General features: G+C 46.6%; 1 protein-coding gene across 1 annotated transcript in view; it reads left to right on the forward strand.

The window, feature by feature from the left end:
- The window catches only part of TDRD9 (tudor domain containing 9), a 2,495,642-nt gene that overhangs the window by 1,643,212 nt on the left and 830,948 nt on the right, over nucleotides 1-21,482 (forward strand). The window lies entirely within an intron of this gene.

Below are 21,482 nucleotides of genomic sequence, written 5' to 3' on the forward strand. Positions count from 1 at the left end.
AAGGGGATTGTGGTTTTGACTGTAAATATACTGGGTGCCTGCCAACCAGGTCCCCAGGGCCAGAGCTCTTTCCCTTAAACTGTACTGCAACTGGCACAGCTTCAGACCACTTTATAAGTCCCTAGTAAACGGTACGTCTGGTACCAAGGGTATAGAAACTGAAGCGGGACCACTGGGGTTGCAGCACCAATTGTGCCACCCTAGGGTCCACTCACCAAGGCTATGCAAACTACCACTGCGGGCTGCATGCCTTGGTGAAAGCAAAACTAGAAGAGTCAACATGGCACAAACCTCTGTCTGCCATACTTACAGACACTGACTGTGATATAGCTAAGCCATCCCCACAGCAGCCCTAATGCAGGAACAACGTCATTACGAGCTTCCTAGCTCCCCGATGGCTTCACTGTACCCACAGATGTTTGGTACAAAACATCAGGTGCCCCCTGAAAACCTACAGACTACTTGTGTTGTTACTGACCATTCCCAGCAAGCCGCCACCACTAAATGTGTACCTGACCTCATGGGGTGAGAGCCTGTGCTCTCAGAGGTCAGGAACAAAGTCTCCTCCGGGTGGAGGTGTTTCAAACATCCCCCTGGGCAGGAACAGCCTTCCAGGGTGGGAAGCTTCAGAGGCCATGCCATCTTTGAAATGTAACCCAGACAGCTCCAACTAGTGTAGGATGCCAACCCTCCTGTCATGACCTCACTTTTGGTGGGAGGATAGGTGGGAAAACTAGAAAGAATAGGAGGCGTGCCCACTTTCAGCTAGCACCTCAGCTAAGGTGCAGCAGGTGAGGTGAAACACATTTTCAGTCCCCTCCATCTTGATTTGGAGGGAAACCGTCATGTTGGACTTATGCCCATTCCCCTGTGGGAGGGGTCATATAGAGGCTGTAGTCAACAGAAGGTAGATGGCCCAATGGCCATTACCTGGCACTACATTTAATGCCCCTAAATGTAGTATTCAAGCAGCATCCCAAAGCCCTGAACTTCAGATTTGATGGCGGTAAGAAGTGAAAGGCAAAGAAGAGCTGTTGACCCCAAGAACAGAGAACCTGCTGTGGACGTTTGGGCGCGAAACCTCACCCGCCACTGCCAAATTTGACAATCAGTAAAGACTGTCTCATCCTGCTGCAGAGAGATCTCTAGAAACCCCAAAGATCTTCCAGCTATTCTGACTCAACCTCACTCAGACACAATCATTCTTGCTCACTCTGACTCATTCAGTATCACCCTCTCTCTCACACTGACTCACTGTCCCACTAATTCTGACTCACTAAGACTCACTCAGACTTGACTCACTCAGTCTCACAAACAGTAACATTCAGTTACATTCCCTGTCTGTCTCCCTCACTCATTCATTATCACTCCTCTTATCACTCACAGTTCTCAATTTGAATCACTCTTTCATTGACACTCTCTTTTACTCACACATACATGCTCACATATACACACTCTTGCAGACACATACTTTCACATATACTACACATTATTTAAAAGCATTTTTTACTTACCTTGCTGTCTGTGCAGGTCCTGTTTGCTGCTGAACCTTTCAGCTTCGGAAAATTGAAACTGAAACCTCAAACCTGCGCAGTCGCAGATTTGAGTTTTCAGTCTCTGCTCATTCACCCCACCCTTTCCCAACTCTTAACAAGCTCGGAAAGGGTGGGGTGACTTGCGGATTGATGTGTGGCCTCGGGCACTGCAGGGCTTCAACCTGCAATGCCCCTGTCTAACTTTATCTGTGAAGCTTTACCACATTACAGATAGGGATGCACTGAGGTGCCAGGGACCTGAGGCCAGAGCTTGGGGTTTCAACAGTCGCAGATAATCTCTGATGGCTGGTGCAGGCTCATTTATGCGTCTGCAGGAGACATCAGACATTGTCTCTGTTAGAAGGTGGTTTGCCCATCTGAGCCATCCAGATTTTTCACTTACTTTTTGAGCTATTACTGTGGGAAACCCTCAAAAGCTGGGACTCACCGATAGTTAACTCGTGATCAAGGAGAGTGCATGTGGATTTCACCGGTGTCCCCCTTGTGAGTGAAGGCCGCTGCGCTGCAGCCGGAGTAAGGGGCACTGGGCTGGTAGCATATAGACACGTGTGTACATGCGTGTACAGACGTTTAGGTGCTGCGCAGGGGAGATTCCTGTTGTGCACAACCCAGGAGCAGGTACAAATAGAATGGTGTGGCAGGAATGATGCAGAGTTGGGTGGTGAAATGGAATAGGCTTTATAATGGGGGAAGACACATGGAGGGAAAGTCAATGTGCTTTACTGTTTTCACTGTAAGAACACTTCATTACTCTCCTATAAAGATGGGGACCACATGGGGTAGTTTCACTTCCCTAGGGCCTACAAATTATAAAAACGCCCCACACTGTAAGATGTGTGAAAAGAAGTATTCTGCTGAGTCCAAAGCCATATCTGTACTGCTTATGGGTCATCCAGAAATGTCATATTCCTCTGACTCAGATTATAATCGGAGCCTGGCTGGGTGTGACCCTGCCAGGCTGGATTAATGACCTTCCTCCCCAAGCTGTAGCATCAGAGGCCTAGCCTTTCACTGGAAGCATTCCTAATGGCAAAGGCCTCCTCTCCAGGAGGAAGAAATGGGGGTGGAGCTGCAGGTTATCTATCAGCAGCTGTCACCCGGTGCCAGGCACCAGACCTGCTCCGGGCCTGGGCCATGAAGGCAGCAAGTGGGGAAGGTGGCTTTTCAGAGACCATGTGGCATGAGACCCCTGGACACCATTTTTTAGTATCCCAGTGGCCTGTGCAGGAAGGAGGGAGCAGGGGCCGACAGGTGATGTGTAGCTGCAGAATAGCACAGAAGGCCCTTCCTGCCAGCCCCCTCACAATTCTTTTAAAAGGTCTTGCACAGGAAGAGGAGCTCTCTCTGTGGTGTGGTCTTGCTGAGGAAAACTGGTGCTGGAGCCTGGCGCCATGGGCAGTTGGAAGAAGGAACCTCCTGACTGTCCCAGGACCTTGGACTGCGCCTTTGAGGGAGTCCAGGGCTAGTGAAGAGAATTCTGGGCCTCTGCGCAATGAGAAGAGAGGCCGAGAAGGAGAGCCAGGTGAAAGGCTGGCATAGGGAGCCAGTGAAGACTGCTCCCTGCCAAACCCAGGAGGGTGGTGAAGAGTGCCCAAAGTGGCTAGGGCTGGCCACCAGGAGCACAAAGAGGCCAGAATGGTAGAAATTGGTCCCCTGAAGATATGCCCCACATAAAGTTGGCGACCTTTGGCCTCTTGAGCTGACCGACGATGGAGCACGTGGGGCTCCGCCGCTGGTCTTAGATGTGCCCCCAGGGTGGGTCAGGTTCCGGGGGATGCCCCCAGAAGGAGAAAAAGTCAGGGAGAGCCATCACGCTCCCCCTGAAGGTGCCCAGGAGGGGGCCGGGAGCCTACCCTGCCCCCAACGAAGAAGACGGGGAGCACCGACGCCCTTCCCGTGAAGGTGCCCAGGGGGTGCCAGAAGCCTACCCTGGCCCCCGAAGAAGCGGAAGTCGGGGAGTGCCGTCTCGCTCCACATAAAGTGATCCTCAGGGGCCCGGGACCCCCAACTCTGGGCCCCATTGAAGGTAAAGTTGGGAACGCCGTCGCACTCCCCGTAAAGACCTTCTAGGTGCTCGGTACCCCCAATTTCGGGCTCAGTGATGCCGGAAGAAGGAGTAGTGCTGCTGCACTACCCCCGTGGTAGGAGGAAGACAGGGGAGTGCCGTCGCACTCCCCCAAGGTCCCGCCAGACCAGCAGCGGCCTCTGTGTCTTCCCGCAAGAGCGGGCAGACCAGATGGACGCACTGCCTCCCGCAGCTGCACACAAGGGTGCGAGCTGGACGGAAGCCGGCAGGAGCAGCCGGGTGGGCTCTCCGAGCTGTAATCACATCACCTGTGAAGAAAGGGGTCCAGGAGGGACCAGGCCCGCAATGAGGTGCAGAAGCGGCGTGAGGCCGCCAACGATGGTAGCGCAGCTCTCCCAGAGCAGTCCGGGAGCCGCTGCTCTGTTATTCACTGTGCATGAGGAAAATGCCCCAAAATGCCATCCAGGGCCCAGGAAGGCCTGAAGAGAAAACCAGCTTGTTGGTGGCATGGGGTGGCCCCAGGAAGATGGGGTCATCACAAAATGCATGCAAAGGTGCAGGGGGAGCTTCAGGAGCAACGCAGACTCCCCAGCACAAAAATGGAACGTCCCCACCCTCAGTCTCAGAGGGATTCAAAGGAGACTACCTTACTAGGGTTCATCTGTGTTTTAAAACCCACCTCATGCTGAAACTTTTGTTCTACATTCAGGAGCTGACGCTTAGGGTTGCACTGAAGTGAGCAGGGTCAAACATGGATTGTCACTGAGGTGATCCCCTTAGAAGTGGAAAGTTATACTTACACAGGTGGCGCATTCACGAATAGCATTTCTTTTGGGGACTGGAAGTCACATGTGTAATGTGAAGACATAAACAAAGTGGGTTAGGTTGCTAGGTATTCCTGCTAGGGTGCCTGGTTGTACATGCTTAATCCTATGATTATAACTGGGATGCCTTTTAGGGCTTTAATTTCATTGCATTATGTGTGTGACCAGATATGATAACTGCTGTCATTCTAAGTGATGCCTACACATGTATTCTTGCTACTGCATTAAGGGATGAACCACCCAGATTGTTAGCCACTATGCTATGATTCAGGGGTGTATCCTGTATGGTCAGTATGAGATGCTCAGTCAGGGTTATGTGTCACTATGGCAGGTGTTTCCATTAAATATGCTTGTTGAGATAATTGGGTAGGTCGCCATTGGTATGGTGCAAGTGGGCAGGGCCCTCACTCTAGGTTATGGTCAACCTAATGCATTTGGGGGCAAGATGATGTACATGCATCAGAGTGGTGGTACTAGACCCCACACCCCCTAATGAAACTTACGTATATTTGTAAATTGTTGCATGGTATTGAGTAGTGTGTGTGTTTAATGAATGTACTCTTCCTTTTATAAAGCATAGTACAGACTTGACAATCAATTATTGAGGGTTAGTTCTGCGTACTGGTAAATGGCGATTACTAGCTCACGCCACCTTCCTTGAGTTAGCCTTACACTGCTCTGCAATGCTATCCTCTGAGAGTCAAGCGATACAATGGGGTGTTTGGCTCCCAGTGAAGGACAAATGCAGACATGTTATTTGCGTAGGCCTCACAGAAACTGCCTCGTTTTCCAAAAGTCTCTAACAGAGCTGCCTTATGTTGCTGCTAGATAGCATTTTCTTTTTATACCAAAGTGAATATAAGATTATTATTCACTATTGGCATAACAAGGGGGAGCACAGCCCTGGAGCCCTAAATGGACCCCCCGATGGGTGCATGCAATTAATAGAGAGCACTGTGGAAAGTAGAGTACACTCATCAAGGGTCCTCCAGTGATATCTTTCAGCAGGAGCAACTTAGTAGAAACAATGCCTCCACTGGCGATGGTAAGAGGATGGAAGGCCTTTGACACTCCAGTGGTGCCAGGCAGCAGTCTGAGAGGTACTCATACACCCAGTGTGCCTCCTAAGAATAAACACCTGATGCTCAGGAGGCCAGGAAATGATAGCGAGGTTAGAGAGGGCTAGTAAACAGCTTTGCATGGAGAGTGTAGGCAGCAGGTATGTCTCAGCCCTTCGGTCAAGAGGGAAAAGCATTTAACCCCTATCATGAGGTAGGAGTCATGGTGGGCGCACAGACAGAATCCCGCGCTGAGAGTCTGACGAGGAGTGCATACTATCAAAGCACTCACATGCACGTCTTTGTATAGTATTGTTAAAATCAGTCAGGGTCTACACTGTATTTGCTTTTTAATGAATGTATTTGATGTTTTTGCTCCAGTAATATATATGTCACTGTTTTATTGTATCATATAGTTTGACTTATCAGTTTGAGTCTCTATATGATTTTTATCTATGTTTAATTAAATTTATAATTTTTTAATATACACGTTATCTTTTGGCAATTCTTTTTCTCCATTGGTCCCAGCATGTATGGTCACTTATTGTGGATGGCCTAGGTTTTTGAATTCATATTATTTTAGATGTCTCCATCTTGAAATGGCCTCTGCTTCATTAGAAGTCAATGGGGAAAAAACTTTTGCTCGATTGTTGTTTTTAAAATCTCCCTCTTTGCTGTTCTAAAATGTTTGCATGTATGTAACATGCCGTACTTTTACTCTCCCCATTTGTCAGAAGTACTGCGAGGTTGGCAAACACTCACCAAGTATTCAAAGACTATTCTAGAGTAGTAAACCCTCATCTCTTCTATTATTTGGAGGGTATTTCTTATGTGTATCTCATCAGTCTCGGGAGCCAACACAGACAAGTCCTTCCTCTGATGTGAGCAGCACTCACCCATTGCAGGACCTGCAACAGGTATAGTATATTGATTTCTGCTCTGGACAGGCCAGGGATCGCTGGTGGGACGTCAGGTTTTTTTGGGGTATTGGCTAGACAGTGCATGTACTGTCTCGAAGAGACTGCTGTACTGAATATGTGGGCCTCAGCCCACCCACATGCTTCCCATTTGCTCACTCCATTGTCTGTCTCATATTCATTGTCACCATTTGTACCTGGCATTCATTGTAATGCCTCTTTTAGTGTTTAGCCCTCCCCCAGTGCATGGACCAAGTACTTAAAAACAACCACTGCTCCCGCTTTTACAACCACTTTTGGACCTACATTTTTCAATTCTTTTTCAGCACTCTACATAGAGCTCATGCTTTATAGCTCCGTCTCCTCCCACCCACCCTCATGCCCCGTCACTGATCACCCCCTCCCCCAACCGTCACTGCTTTTCCCTTTGTTGCACTTTCCCTGTTTCCTGCATCTCCCTCCCGCCACTGTTTGTTCCCTTGCACCTCCTCCAATCCTGGGGTCTGTCGAGAGAAGGGAAGTTTGTCCAAGGCCAGGCACATAGTCTAGGAATGATGTATCATTGTTGGTATGTTTCCTTTATATGTGATCCTTGCCCAGAGTCAGCTTTGGAATATAGACTGCAATGATACTTACTGGGCATTTTCTTATTAAGCGCATGGGATTTGAAGGATCTTCATACTCTTTGCTCATTCGAGGTGTGCTAGCGTACCGCTTTTTATATTTCCAGGTGTTTCACAGTGCTACGAGCTTTTGTGTATATATAGTGCATATTATAGGGAGCTCTGGCATGTTTTCGCATTACGTTTCTGAGTGATTGTATATTTTTCACAGCTTTAATGCTTAGGTCTGTAGTCTCTCGTATAATTTTCTCCACTCATGAAATGGGAGTGCCTCTGGGCTCTTTCCCACTTGCTTTCGTTGGACTATAGATTGTTAACTTGTTTAATACAGTAGACGCCTGCGGAGCATCTAGCTGCGCAGCATCAGCAAGAATATGTTAACTATCAGCTGTTGGCTGTGCTTTCGGGGCAGAGGATTCATCTTTATCTAATGGGGAGAGTGAAACGTCCTAAATGTGACTATTGTGCTTCCCATGGAGGTGTTGCCACTGAGTGTTCATCTGGAGAGCTTTGTTGCGTTTCCTTATTTTTTTCCTTCTCCGAAAAAGAAGCTGAAGAGTTTTTAGTACCTGGAAGCAGTTAATTTACTGATGCCAGAACAGGGTGATCCTGCAAGTTCCGATTCACGTACTAATACACTGGACAAATCGGCATCAGAATGTTTGTTTGCATATGCAGGAGGATGGCTGTGATCTGTCTACATCCTTTTCTTTTTCAGGGTAGGTGTGCACTGATCACCTGACTGTCTAATCGAAGATGCATTATGAACAGACTCAAATGCCCTTACTTAGCACAGCGAATGTGTTTCCAACTGACCCTAAAAGCACCTCCACTTATGGGCATTTCTTTCAAAATCCCAGACCTATGGAAGTCCCGCTCCTCTGCTCAGGCAGAGGAGCGTCGCCCCACTGAATTTCAGCACTGCAAAAAGGAAAAATAAAATGATAATAGTGCAATGTTATTATCAATTAATGTTTCTGTGCTGAGTCAGTTTTGAGGGGGGCAAATTAGGGGGGAGTGTTGGCCCTCTCCAAGTGTGCATGACTGTTTGGCTGACCGTCTTGGGCCGGCCAAACAGTCATGCACACTTTACATGTTCTCCACTAGCTGTATTCTACAGCCTGGGTGGACATGCTTGGGCTCCCAGTCACTGTGTGAGCACCTAACAATGGTGCTCAGACTAATCTTGACGCTGCTGTCATGGTGACAGTAGCATTGTGATTGGCATAGGGAAACCTGGGTGCGTCCTGCTTGCGATTCACAAAGAAGGAAGAGGAGGGAGGAGAGGTGGCAGCCAGCAGATAATGATTTCTTTTTTATAGCCCACTCTCAGTCCACTACTTCTGCCAGGGAGGAGCTGCCACTGAGTTCTGGGTTTATGCAGTGGTCAAAGTGGGAAAAAAGTAGATCTGTGGAGAATCAGAGGGAGGAAATAACTTGAAGATTGGGTCAGTGGGTGGAGTAAGAGGTGCCGCCAGAAAGAGCAAAAAATCCCAATTTCTAGTATTTGTTTGGCATTTCACATTGTGCATAAAGCAGAGAGACCATGAATTTTGTGCACATAGGGGCATATTTTCAATAACGTGGCGAAGCGTATCGTTAAGCCAAGAAGGCTAACAACACGCTTCATCACTTTTAAACGCAGGGCTGCACCATATTTAATAGAATAGGGTGCAGCTCTGTGTTTCCCCTTGCGCTGGCGCCTACTTTAGCTGCCTAGCACCAAAGCAGACACCCTTACACCATAGTACAAGGGTGCCTGTGTTGAGGGGAAGATTGTTTATGTGCAAGAAGGGGGACCTGCACATAAACAATCTTTGAGTGCCTTTTGTAACTTCTATGTGTGCTACTTAATGCGGCTCACATAGAAGTTATAAAATGTCTTTTTTTAATGATTGTTTATGTGCAGGAAGGGATACCTTCCTGCACATAAACAATCATAGGCAATTTGCTGTACCCATGTGTGCTGCACAAGGTAGCATTCATGGAAACAGCAAAAACTAGAAGAAATAAAGCATTTAGTCTTGTTTTGCCTGTTTAAGACCCAGTTTTACCTGGTCTTAATTTTGGCGATGCCTCCAATTTATGCAACCCTTGTAAATAGGGGGCAGCATCAAAATCAATGGGTGTTGCAGTGGGACGCCCACCGCAACACCCATTGCCCTCCCCTTTCAAGTTAAATACAGCCTGAAAGGGTGCCTTATTTACAAGGCAGCGTTAAGCCACATTAAGTGGCTTAATGCGGCCTTGTAAATAAGGTGAGGCCACTATCGCCATCACAACATCACTGAAAGTGACGCTGTGGTGGCGATAGGTGCACTAGGTTACTCGTTGCTCAGTTATTACCGTGCTGGTTAGTGCCGGGTGCCTCTTGAAAGCACCTCTGGGTGCTATACAAGTGTAAACGCTTTATCTCGCAGCAGTCGGCGCCGCTCCGAGGGCTCAGACATGATGCAATACTGTTGCGATGCAATGCACACCCTCACTTAATCTAACCCCACCCCAGACCCACTTGAGGGCGTCCCTCACGCCACTCCTATAATCTGTCCCTGCTCTTTCTGACTGTTGTTGCCTACCTCTGTCTGTCCTTCCCTCCTCTGCCTGCCAGGCTTTCTCTCATTCGCTGTACGCATGACTCCCTCCCTGCCTGCCTGCCTATCTGCCTGTGCATCTTCCTTCATGTTACCCCTTTCTGTATATTTAGTTAGTGACTCCCTCCATGTGCACCTTCCACCTTTGCTGCCTGTTTTACTTTTCTAAATGGCTTAATGTCATCTGTCTATCTTCTTATTTGCTTTGGTCTTGCCCGAAACTGCCAATCTCGGTCCCCACTATCTCGCCCTCACTGTGCCGGTCTTCTATATTATACTTTCCTATAACAAGCATTAGAACAGGCACGAAGAGGTTGCCAGCATTACAAAGTCAAAAATAACAGAAGACATGTTTATGTTAATTGTTTTTTAATAGGGTTGTTCAGTGGTAGATAATGTATTCTTGTTATTGTTAACTGCGAAGTACATCCGATCGTGCCTTGCACTTTTTCTGTACGAGTGTAATACTCTTAAATGTGCATTTTAATGAAGAGCATCGTGGGTGCACAGCACAGAGCAGGGTGTGTTTCCAGTGAGTGAATCACTGTGCAGTCAGGTGGGGCCGTCTGTTCATCCTGTTCACTGTCTCTGAGACGTCTGGACTCACACGAGCCTCTCTGCTGGTGACTCCCCCAGTGAAACACAATGAACACACATTCCACCTCAACCTGTGCTGTGTACCTACTTTATATTCACTCACGTGCAGCATGGGCCGAAAGATGCCGCCATTGCTCAGGGGGTTAGAGCAGTGGTCTTGTAAACCACGGGTCGCGAGTTCAAATCTCACTGGGGCCTCATCTATTTTTTTTACACTATTTTCTATTCCAATTCAGAATTTGGTTAAATGGCATAAGATTAATAATTTCAGTGACGTTTCTTTTATATTACCAGTGTGATTCAGCAATAAAGAGAAAACTTCTCTCACACACCAGGCCTCTGTCAGGTGACCCGACAACCACAGCCTGTCCACGAGTGCCTAAAGCTCCAAGAGGACATAAAACACAACACACATCACAATCACACACCAAGCAACACAACCTAACAAGCACAGCTTGAACACAGGATATTTGTGTCACACGATATCCGGCAGTGGCAATCACGAACCCCTGAAAACGCTTAGAAGAAAGTTAAAATTTACAAATTACGAGAACTCTGACCTTTTCTAGTTTAGCTCGTGTGTGGTCTACATTTGTCAAGCTCATCGCTAAAGGCAGACTAGCTGTACTAATGAGCATTTTTTTAAAGAAATGCTTGCCCTAGTTTCGATTGAGCCCCAGACGCGGTCACCACCGCAGCCGTACTCCTCAAAAAATATGAATCTTTGGGTGGCAGCTGTGACTTTCGCTACGAGGCAGCGGCGACACGCAGCTAGATCTCAGGTGTGAGGGGGGGGGGCGCTGATGGACACCTGAAAGCCCCGCAACTCCTGCTGCTGTGCTTCACAGCCGTGGGAAGTGCAGTTCGTATGACAATTTATAGGACATGCGCCGTGCCAAAGGCAGTGAGAGGCACCCCACCATGATGACCGGCCCAAAGAGGCTTCAAACACGGAGCAAGCCCAGTCCAGGCCCGACTCACTCCTCCAGCCGCTGATAGCAACAGTCATCAAGGCTCCGCACCGAGTGGCGATAATGGTCACGGACACCACAGGCCTCCTGCCTTTCCCTGCAGTTCATAAATGCGAGCGGAGCTTGTGGTATGTGGTGCGTGCTGCATGGGTCACGGCGCCCAAGGCCTTCAACAGGATCAGCCTCACCCCACGTCCGACGGCGGCAGGAGCAGTACCTTCCCTGCGCCAAAAGCGGCGTCAGAGGAGGACCACTGTGATTGGCTGTCAGCGTCACGTGCTTTTCAGTACATGTTATACACACAATTCACCGTATCCAATTCATTCACATCCTTATCCAGTTCATTCAGCATTCTATGTATCACAATGTGATTCATATCCGATTTCAGTGATGCTCATATTCATTTCAAGAACAGTGTTATTTGCCTCACTGTTATTTATCAATTTCAAGAGTTCTTATATTTAAACCATTCTGTAATGTTCATTTTTTAATGTATTTTTAAATGAGCCTTTGTGTTATATCAAGTCTATACAAAACAGTACTCTTGCCTACAGTAAATGACAGCACCTTAACACATGGGGCAGCATATATTTTAATAGATTAACAGTCCAGCAGTTTCCCTCTATACTCAGAATAATTTTTTTCATATCAGGATGGCGCCTCCAGAGCATAATTGCATTCATGAATGCTGAAATGAGGCCGAGATGGCACTTCAAATACTATTACATTTGGAGGTTTTGTCCGAGAATCAGTGTGTATACACATTCCCATAATGCCTCCATCCCTCCCCAATTTTACTCTTTGGGGACTCCACATCCTAGCTGCCATCGCTATAGGAGGCGCGCACCTGTATCTGCGACTGGGGGTAGGAGCCTATCTAGCGCTTAAAGCAATCCCAAACTCCCGCAGCGCAGGCCGGGGACGGGCATGTCCTATGCCTAGTCAGAGCCCGGAGGAGGCTGTGACCACCCTCTGACATTGTGATCCTGGGGTCAGTGCTCTCTCATATTGTACTGGAGAGCTGAATAGTTTGAATCTGTTAACATGTTTGGGTATAGCTCTACCCTGGTTGCTATTCTTTGGATGCTGCCTCTGGTGATCTTGAGGTTTTGATAACGCCAAATTACAATGGGCAAAAGCAAACCCCAGGAGGTTGAGGCGGAAACACCTTCTCCCTCTAAGAATACCAGCATCAATAAAATGTTGCAGAGGGCTATGGGGATAATTTCCACAGAAATAGCCCTGCCTGAGAGGACATTGTCTCTGGGAATCCCAAATGATTCAAGCTAGATGGCTCCTTATCATACAGCGCAATTGGTACAAATAGTGCAGTGGACCATTTGGGGTTGGGTAACAACCAAGCCAGTGATGAAGAGGCAAATTCGGCTCCTAATCCAACAGGGGCACACCTGAAAGTTACATCTCGACCTTCTTGAGCCACCAAACGAAGTAAACAGCAGCACACATCTCAGTTCCCTCTAGCCCCTGCTAGCCCATAGGCTGACTCGAACATTATTGACCCTTATAATTCCAGCCTAGAGGGGACCATGCTTACACCTCCTTGGGCTGTGGACCTCACAGAGTCTTGTTTTGGAAAAATTAAACAATATCTACATAAAGAACTTTCCTCATTGACAGTGCAGTTGGAGGCCACCGAAAGGGGTCTCAATTGCATTTTATCCCAAGAAAAGCAAGTTATAAGTTCAATAGCAGTAGCAGAGAATGGTGGCCAGGTTATGACCTCCACCTGCCAACTCAAACTGTTTAAGGACTTTAGCACCATCCACACAGCCACTTTACCTAGAGATGCTGTAATTAGCCATGGTAAAGGGACTGAGGTTGCGGGTACTTTGCACACATCAAAAGCGTTAGGAGTTAATAAGGCCTTGTTGTCCTTTAGGGGAGAGGGTGTGGTCTCACGGCTAGACTGACGACCTAGGAGCTGGGAAACCAAGGTTCGAGCCTCGGGGTCGACTCCACATCCTGTGATTCTTGACAAATCACTTAATCCCTTAATCTCACCATGCCTACCAAAAACAAAAATGTGTCCTGGTGTATGTAACTGATGCTCATGTAAAGCTCTCCAATACATTTGGGCCAAGTTTGCGCTATATAAATCTGCACACAAAAAAAAACACTGGCGCTGCGGGGATACAGCCACCTATGCTAAATACCCCAGCATCCATACTAGGGCAACCAGTGACCGATCTCACCACAGCATCTTGCCCATATGTACTTGTTTTGGTAGGAGTTCCTGAGTTGAATGTGAATTAATGAATCAGAAGGAGGGTCAGGACTAATACATGTTTAAATCGGCTGGCCCAACAGGGGAAGTTCCCCTATTACATGGCTACTGAGATTTTGCTCACATGGAGAGTGGCACGGTTAGGGTCGGGATCCAAGGATCATTGTAGTGATTGTATATTTATAAACTTCAAATCCACACAAGGTAGTGCAGAGGTTATTTGGCCTGCTTCCCTGACTCAGAAGAGAGTCTATGATTCAGGTATTCCAGCTGGGGTATTTTTATAAACCATCTTGTGTTAGGGAATGTGATAATTTTGCACAAAAAAGGACATGTCTTCGCATTGGCCCTGTAAGGACTCCCATTGAGCATGTGATAAGGCCTGTTGGTTTTACAGTTCCCACCTCAAATTGTTTTGGTGTCATGGATGGGATGGAGTAACTAGCCCTTGACAGGAACGGGTCTCCCTGATTATGCTCTCCATTAGGGAAGGGCAGGAGAACTATCCAAGGTGATAGGGCACACTACGATGACGAGGGCGAGTCACGGTTTGAGTTCGCCTGCTTGGCTCTCGCCGTCAGGTCGGTCAAGTTATGAAGGTTTTTGACAAAAATGCTCCAATGATCTCAAACTTCTGAATCTTCTTCCAAAAAGATCCTTTCGTGGGTCCAGTGGGTCCTTAACAACAATCCAAGGCTCCAGAAGCTCTGGAACCTCATCCTTCTTCCCTCATGCTCCCTTCATTTGTCCTCACTTTTTACCCCTAATCGCTCATTCTATATCTCTAGGATTTCAGCTTTTCTTTTCGCTTTGCGTGATAAGTGCAATTGGCAAATGATGATGTCCTAAAATATTAACCACCCTGTCTATTTTAAGGCAATCTAATACCTCACACCACATGCCTATGTTCTTATTTCTCATTCCTTATCACTCATCCATATATCCAATTTCCTTTGACCTCATGACTCAGTGATCACCCTTTCTTTCATCAAACCTCTCTCCTTAACCCCCATTCTCCACTTGTCACCATTCAATTCTTATGTATCAGTTCTAGTACTTCACCTCATCCCACACTCTTCTACTTTCACACCTCATACCTCACTCTTCATCTCTCATTTCTCATCTCTCACTGCACATTCTTTTCATTTTCACCTCTTTATTGTCTATGCCTTACTTCAGATTTCTCATCCCTCAATCTTCATCTCCCATTGCTCAATTCTCAGTCTGAACTTATTGCTTTTCATTTCTTGCTTCCTGTCCCTCACCCCTCGTTTCTCTTTTTCCACTTTTCTTTCTTCATCATGAGACCTTCACTTCTCGTCTTTTCTTCCTAATACCTCAACGCTTATGCCTTACTCCTTGTGCCAGATTTCTTGTTCCACACTCTTCACTTTTTTCACTGCTCGGGCCTCAACCCTCAGTCATCATCCGACACCTCTCACCTCTCAACCTTTGCACCTCATTCTTTAGCTCTCTTCTCTCACTGCTTTTCCTACACTTCTCTCTTACTCTTCATCCTTTACTCCTCACTCATTCCCCCTTTCCCACAATAACCTTTCACACCTCTGTCTTAATCTCTCACTCACAATTTCTCACTCTTTAACTTTCATCCCTTACTCCTCATTCCTCATCCTCACTCTTTATCCTTGGTTTTGTATTCTTGCATGCAGTATTCCTCATCTCACACTACTTACTCTTCATGCCTTAGTCTCAGTCCTTCTTCCCATCCATCACCCCTTCATTTCTGATCTCTATCATCCCTGATTTACCTTCTTTCTTCCCATGAGGACTGCCCCTGTTACATGTGTTCTTAACCCAGATGTTTTATTTAAAGTGTCAAATGTCTGCTTTTAGAAAATCATACATTTGAGGTGAGCAAATTTAGAGTGTTAGTGTTGAGGGTGCTCTATACAGGAGCTGCTTTCCACCTAAACTTGAGAACTACTCAGAGTTCTCTGCTTCTTTTTTGCACAATTTATGTGTCACTCTCAGCCTGAAAGGGTATTGTTTTGACTTATACTGGGTATACCTTGTGTCTGGACAAAGCTAAACCTCCCTGAAGAGCTGTAATGACAGCGAAGCACGTGTCAGGGGTTGCTTTTGTTAATTTCAGGTTGGCTTGGTTGGTATTTTACCTATTCAGAGCTGTACTACTGCGCCTGAAGTGGTAAAAGGCTTTTGTCATTTTACAGCTCGTCTTGGATAACACTGTGCTAGTCCTATGTTTAAAAACACTGCTGTAGAAATGGCAAAAGCCTTTGTCCCTTTCTATCTTGGCGTGAATGGCACTGTGCTAATCCTACACTTAAAGACTTTGATAGAAAAACAGACATTAGAGGTGAGTGTTGAGGGTGCTCTATACAGGAGCTGCTTTACACCTAAACGTGAGAACTACCCATATATATATATATATATATATATATATATATCTCAGATACCTCTGGGTAGTTCTCACGTTTAGGTGTAAAGCAGCTCCTGTATAGAGCACCCTCAACACTCACCTCTAATGTCTGTAATGTCCTGCCTTGCTCACACAATCAGAAAGGGAGGAAATGCCAAAACGCGTAACAACTAGATGAAATATATGGAGATTTAGAAAAATTGGTTTGTGCCCCTTTGTCGGTGTCTGATGGAGACTGGAGTATAAGTATATATATATATATATATATATAGATATAGATATAGATATAGATATATAGATATAGATATATATATATATAGATATAGATATAGATATATATATATATATATATATATATATATATATATATATATATATATATAGATATAGATATATATATATATATATATATATATATTCCAGTACTCTATCTTTAGAATCCACTCACCAGACAGGACTCAGATAGACAAGCGCGGACCCATTTTTTCGTGCTTTTCATTATTTATTCAAAGAAAATTCGCCACGCATCAGTATGCCGCCATGACGCGTTTCGGTCCGACCTGGACCTTGATCACATGACGCGTCACTCATGGACCCATGCCATATTTAAAGCGACAGGTAACAAATAATTGTAAACAGCTGTTACATTGCAAAATGAAACTGAAAAACAGACTATGCAACGAACATAATGCATATAAACCAGACTGCTAATGGAATATATATACACACAAATCTTGATAGAATGTACAATTAAAAACATGCATTTACAAGTAATTTCATGAATGTACACCTATATATTGATACAAAAATATACATATAAGTCTCAATAGAAAAATATATATATATACACATCTCTTGATAAATAAAGACATTTTAAGAAATGACTCCCAAATAATATAAGGAGCACTCCTCATATAGTCATTGATATATAACCAAATCACTGGTCAACAGCTATATATACTGTATAAAACTCCAAATGCAGTCTTAAATATGCTATTTACATTAATATAGCCCAAGTGGGCGAACACCTTAAAATTGGCAAAAGGGTCCTGGGATATAAAGATCGATATTATCAGCTGCCTGAAATGTATAGGCGAGAAATAAGGTGATAACATAATTGTGAATCAGTGAAACAAAAGAAATAGAATAAAAACCAAAATACTCCATTCTATTACTAGAGATAACCAACAGTGTGTTACGTGAATTTAAAATGAGAGAATACTCAAATTCATATTATAGCGCAGATATATATTCTAGAGAAACATATAGAGAGGCATTGTTAGCAAGGCTAAACGGAGATTCAGAAACGTGCCAGAGCAGTGAAGATAATTCACCAAACCGTTATTTAAAGTCTATATATATATATATATATATATATATACTCCAACTCCAGTCTCCATCAGACACCGACACAGGGGCACAAACCAATTTTTCTAAATCTCCATATATTTCATCTAGTTGTTACGCGTTTTGGCATTTCCTCCCTTTCTGATTGTGTGAGCAATGCAGGAAATGCTGAAACGCATAACAACTAGATGAAATAAATGGAGATTTTGAAAAATGTGTTTGTGCCCCTGTGTCCATGTCTGATGGAGACTGGAATTGGAGTTTATCTTTAAGCCGCGGTTGCTGGAAAGCGGCAAAACCGACATGCTCTTGATCAGGTGCTTCCTGGTATCCATCAAGATGTTGTGATGTGTGTGTGTATATATATATATATATATATATATATATATGTACATCCACTTTCCTCCACGAAGAAAGAAAAGGCCAACTCAAGGGGAGACGTTTGGAGGCACCTTTAATCAGGAAACAGATGGCAAATTGAAGTCCAGGTACACCCGCTCTGGCGAATGCATTTCGGCGTGGTCTGCCTTCTTCAGCGCCGTGGGTGTTGCTTACGAAGTGCAGGTGAGTTGATTCAGGCTTTATATGTTCCGCCCCTTCCTGCTACTGTGGAGATTGCTCCACCCCCGTGGGTGAAATACCAAAAAAACGCCTTGACCTCCTTGTGGACACAAAATGTTCAGCGCCTACAGGTCCCAGCATGCCCCTTTCTATGCTGGCAGGAAATGCGTTAGGTGGAGCAATCTATGTTGAGCCCCAATGTCCAGCCGTCCCAACTTCAGGTGCCCCCTCGATTCCCCATCCGCAACCACCTCTTGCACTCAGGGAAATAAAGCGGGGGCAAGGCAAATCATACCTCTCCCAGCGTGATGTCAGATGACACCTACACCGCTCCCAATCCGTCCGAGTTCTGGAGGTGAGCCTTGCTTGTTCCTGTACCCAGGAAAGGAAAGCACCGAAGTGGATCCAGTGAGAAGCAAAGCCGCTTGCGCTGCGGGAGCCTTTTAAACGCGTCACTGGGGGTCGCGTTACCAATGTACATCCACTTTCCTCCACGAAGAAAGAAAAGGCCAACTCAAGGGGAGACGTTTGGAGGCACCTTTAATCAGGAAACAGATGGCAAATTGAAGTCCAGGTACACCCGCTCTGGCGAATGCATTTCGGCGTGGTCTGCCTTCTTCAGCGCCGTGGGTGTTGCTTACGAAGTGCAGGTGAGTTGATTCAGGCTTTATATGTTCCGCCCCTTCCTGCTACTGTGGAGATTGCTCCACCCCCGTGGGTGAAATACCAAAAAAACGCCTTGACCTCCTTGTGGACACAAAATGTTCAGCGCCTACAGGTCCCAGCATGCCCCTTTCTATTATATATATATAGAGCTCCTGGGCCTTTGCTGTACAACACATATATATATATAAGATCCATACATATGTGTGTGCCGCCGGGCATCACCAAATGACACCTTGGGCCCTTTTTCCTGCTGAAACTGCAGCTGTACCTTCACCTATCACCGCCCAACAGCCCCACCCACCGCACAACCGACAAATACCGGACCCCATGCCTCAGCTGTATTCTGCTCAGCACACGCTCCCTCCACAAAAATGCAGTGGAGATCTGGGACATACTCTACTCCATCGACCCTGGCATCACATTCCACAATGGAAACCTGGATGAACTCCACCTCTGCCCCGGACATCACCATCCCGAATGTCTACAAGATCATTCACATGGAATGCATCAACAAACTGAGTGGAGGCATCCCCATTGTACACAAAAGTACCCTCAGCCTCAATACCCACTCGGACGACCACTCAACCAACATGGAGCACCTCAACTTCCAGGTCCAGACCAACCCGAATACCACCCCCTGTAGCACCCTCATCTACAGACCCCCCCGGGCCCGTCCACGGTTCGGCGACTCCATTTATTTATTTATTTATTTCGATTTGTATAGCGCTCTATAACCCAGGGGTCTCTAAGCGCTTGTCCAGTAAGCACCGCAGGAAACCAAAAGAAAGATACTTCCCAGAAATTTATAGCCCTCCCCAGGCCTTCTGGAAAAGAACAGTCTTCAACCTCTTCCGAAAGGACAGCAAATTAGGTTCTTTGCGTAAGTCCGCCGGTAGACTATTCCAAGCCCCTGGGAGGGTGTTCGAGATGGCACGACCGCCCACTGTCGCCAATCTGAAACGAGGTTGCATGAGAAGAGTTGCCTCAGCAGATCTTAACACCCTGGCAGGTTTATATGGAATCAGGCGGGTCTTAATGTATCTTGGTGCCTTACCGTAAAGGGATTTATGTGCTATGCATAACCCTTTGAAGAGCACCCTCTGCCTTACTGGGAGCCAATGTAGCTCACGCATAAGTGGGGACACATGCGTGCTCCTAGGTTTCTTATGAATGAGCCTAGCGGCATCATTCATCACCATCTGAAGTTTGTCTAGGAGTTTTTGGGGTAGACCCAAATAGAGCGAGTTGCCGTAATCCAATCTCGCAAGGATCATAGCGGAAACTGCCCGTCTCAGTGTGGAATGGGACAGTAATGGCGCAATTTTTCTAAGTTGACGAAGCAGGCCAACACAAGTTCCTACCACCGTGGTAACTTGTTTCCGCATGGAGAGCTTGTCATCCACATAGATGCCTAGGCTTTTTACAGCCACTGCCGGCTCCGGAGGCGGTCCAAGTTCCCTCGGCCAGAATCCATCATGCCATGGATTGCCAGCGATGGTAATGGGTAGAACTTCCGTCTTATCCGGATTAATTTTTAGGGAGTTCAGCGACATCCAATTAGCTGTATGCTTCAAGATGGTTTGCAGATTTGCTGGCGCCCCAGGCGTATTATCCATTTGGATAATAATTTGGGTGTCGTCCGCATAGTTGTATACCTGACAATCCATTTGATTCAGGAGTGCAATCAAAGGTTGAAGATATATATTGAATAACAGGGGCGACAAAGCCGACCCCTGTGGCACTCCACAAGAGATTGGTGTTGCAGTAGAGAGCAATTCTCCCAGCTGAACTCTTTGTGTCCTCCCTTGTAGAAAAGAAGCAAACCAGGCGTGGGCTGTGCCCTGGATGCCGAAGTCCCTCATCCGCGACAGGAGTTGTTTGTGACAAACGGTGTCAAACGCCGCGGAGAGGTCTAACAGCACCAGGGCGCCGGGTATCTTCTTGTCTGCCCTATTTCGGAGCTCATCTATGATGGACAGCATGACCAGTTCCGTGCTGTGATTTGCACGGAACCCCGATTGGTTTGGTTCCAACAGACCGTTCCTTTCTAGATGGTCAGAAAGGTCGGCCAAAACATGCTGTTCCAGCAGGAAAGGGATCTGGGAAATAGGCCTAAATTTTTTTAGGCATTTCACGTCTGCCCCAGGCTTTTTTAGCAAAGGGATCAACCTTGCTTCCTTAAAGGCAGTGGGAGCCTTTCCTGATACTAGAGATGAGTTCAAAAGATTCAGCGGTTTTTGAAGGCTGAGTGGTCCTCTGGGGTCTTGCTGCTCCTCCATCTCTTCTCGAGCCATCTACAGTGGCGTCTGGACTCATGAAAGACGGGAGAAAACCAGCTGGCTGGCACTAATACTTCAGCATGCAACCACCATTGATGGATCTCTAACTGCGCCAACACACTGGCTTCCCTAAAAAAAAAAAAACAGGCAAGCGACATTCCAGAAAAGCCAGCTGGTTTTCTCCCGTCTTTCATGAGTCCAGACGCCACTGTAGATGGCTCGAGAAGAGATGGAGGAGCAGCAAGACCCCAGAGGACCACTCAGCCTTCAAAAACCGCTGTCATCGCACACCACCACCTCTTTAGAACAAAGAAACCGGCCCTACAAGAAAGGATCAACACCAACGTACTCAATAGCAAAGAACTTTTTGCCAAACCCAGCACAGAGACTTGAGACAACCCACCCTCCCAAGACCTCTGCAACAACCACAGCACCTTCTTCGACTACAAGATTAAGGAGATATATGACAGCTTCAATACCCAAGACCCCCTCCCCCCACCGGCAACCACCGCACCCAATGACACCGGACCCCAGCAGACCCGGCTCAGTTGGACTCCCCTCATTGCTGACAACACCCTCAAGACCATGAAGTGCATTCTTTCTGGAGCCCCCTCGGGCCCCTGCCCGGACCACATCTTCAACAGAGTCACCACCTCCATTGCTCCAAACCCTGCTGCACCATCAACTGCTCCATCAACTCCACCACCTTCCTGAAAGACTGGAAACACGCAGAGATCAACCCCTTGCTGAGGAAACCCTCTGCCGACCCGAAGAACCTCAAGAACTTCAGACCCATCTCTCTGCTCCGTTTCTCATCCAA

Source organism: Lissotriton vulgaris, chromosome 9 (assembly GCF_964263255.1).
Source record: "Lissotriton vulgaris chromosome 9, aLisVul1.2, whole genome shotgun sequence".
Classification (NCBI taxonomy): domain Eukaryota; kingdom Metazoa; phylum Chordata; class Amphibia; order Caudata; family Salamandridae; genus Lissotriton; species Lissotriton vulgaris.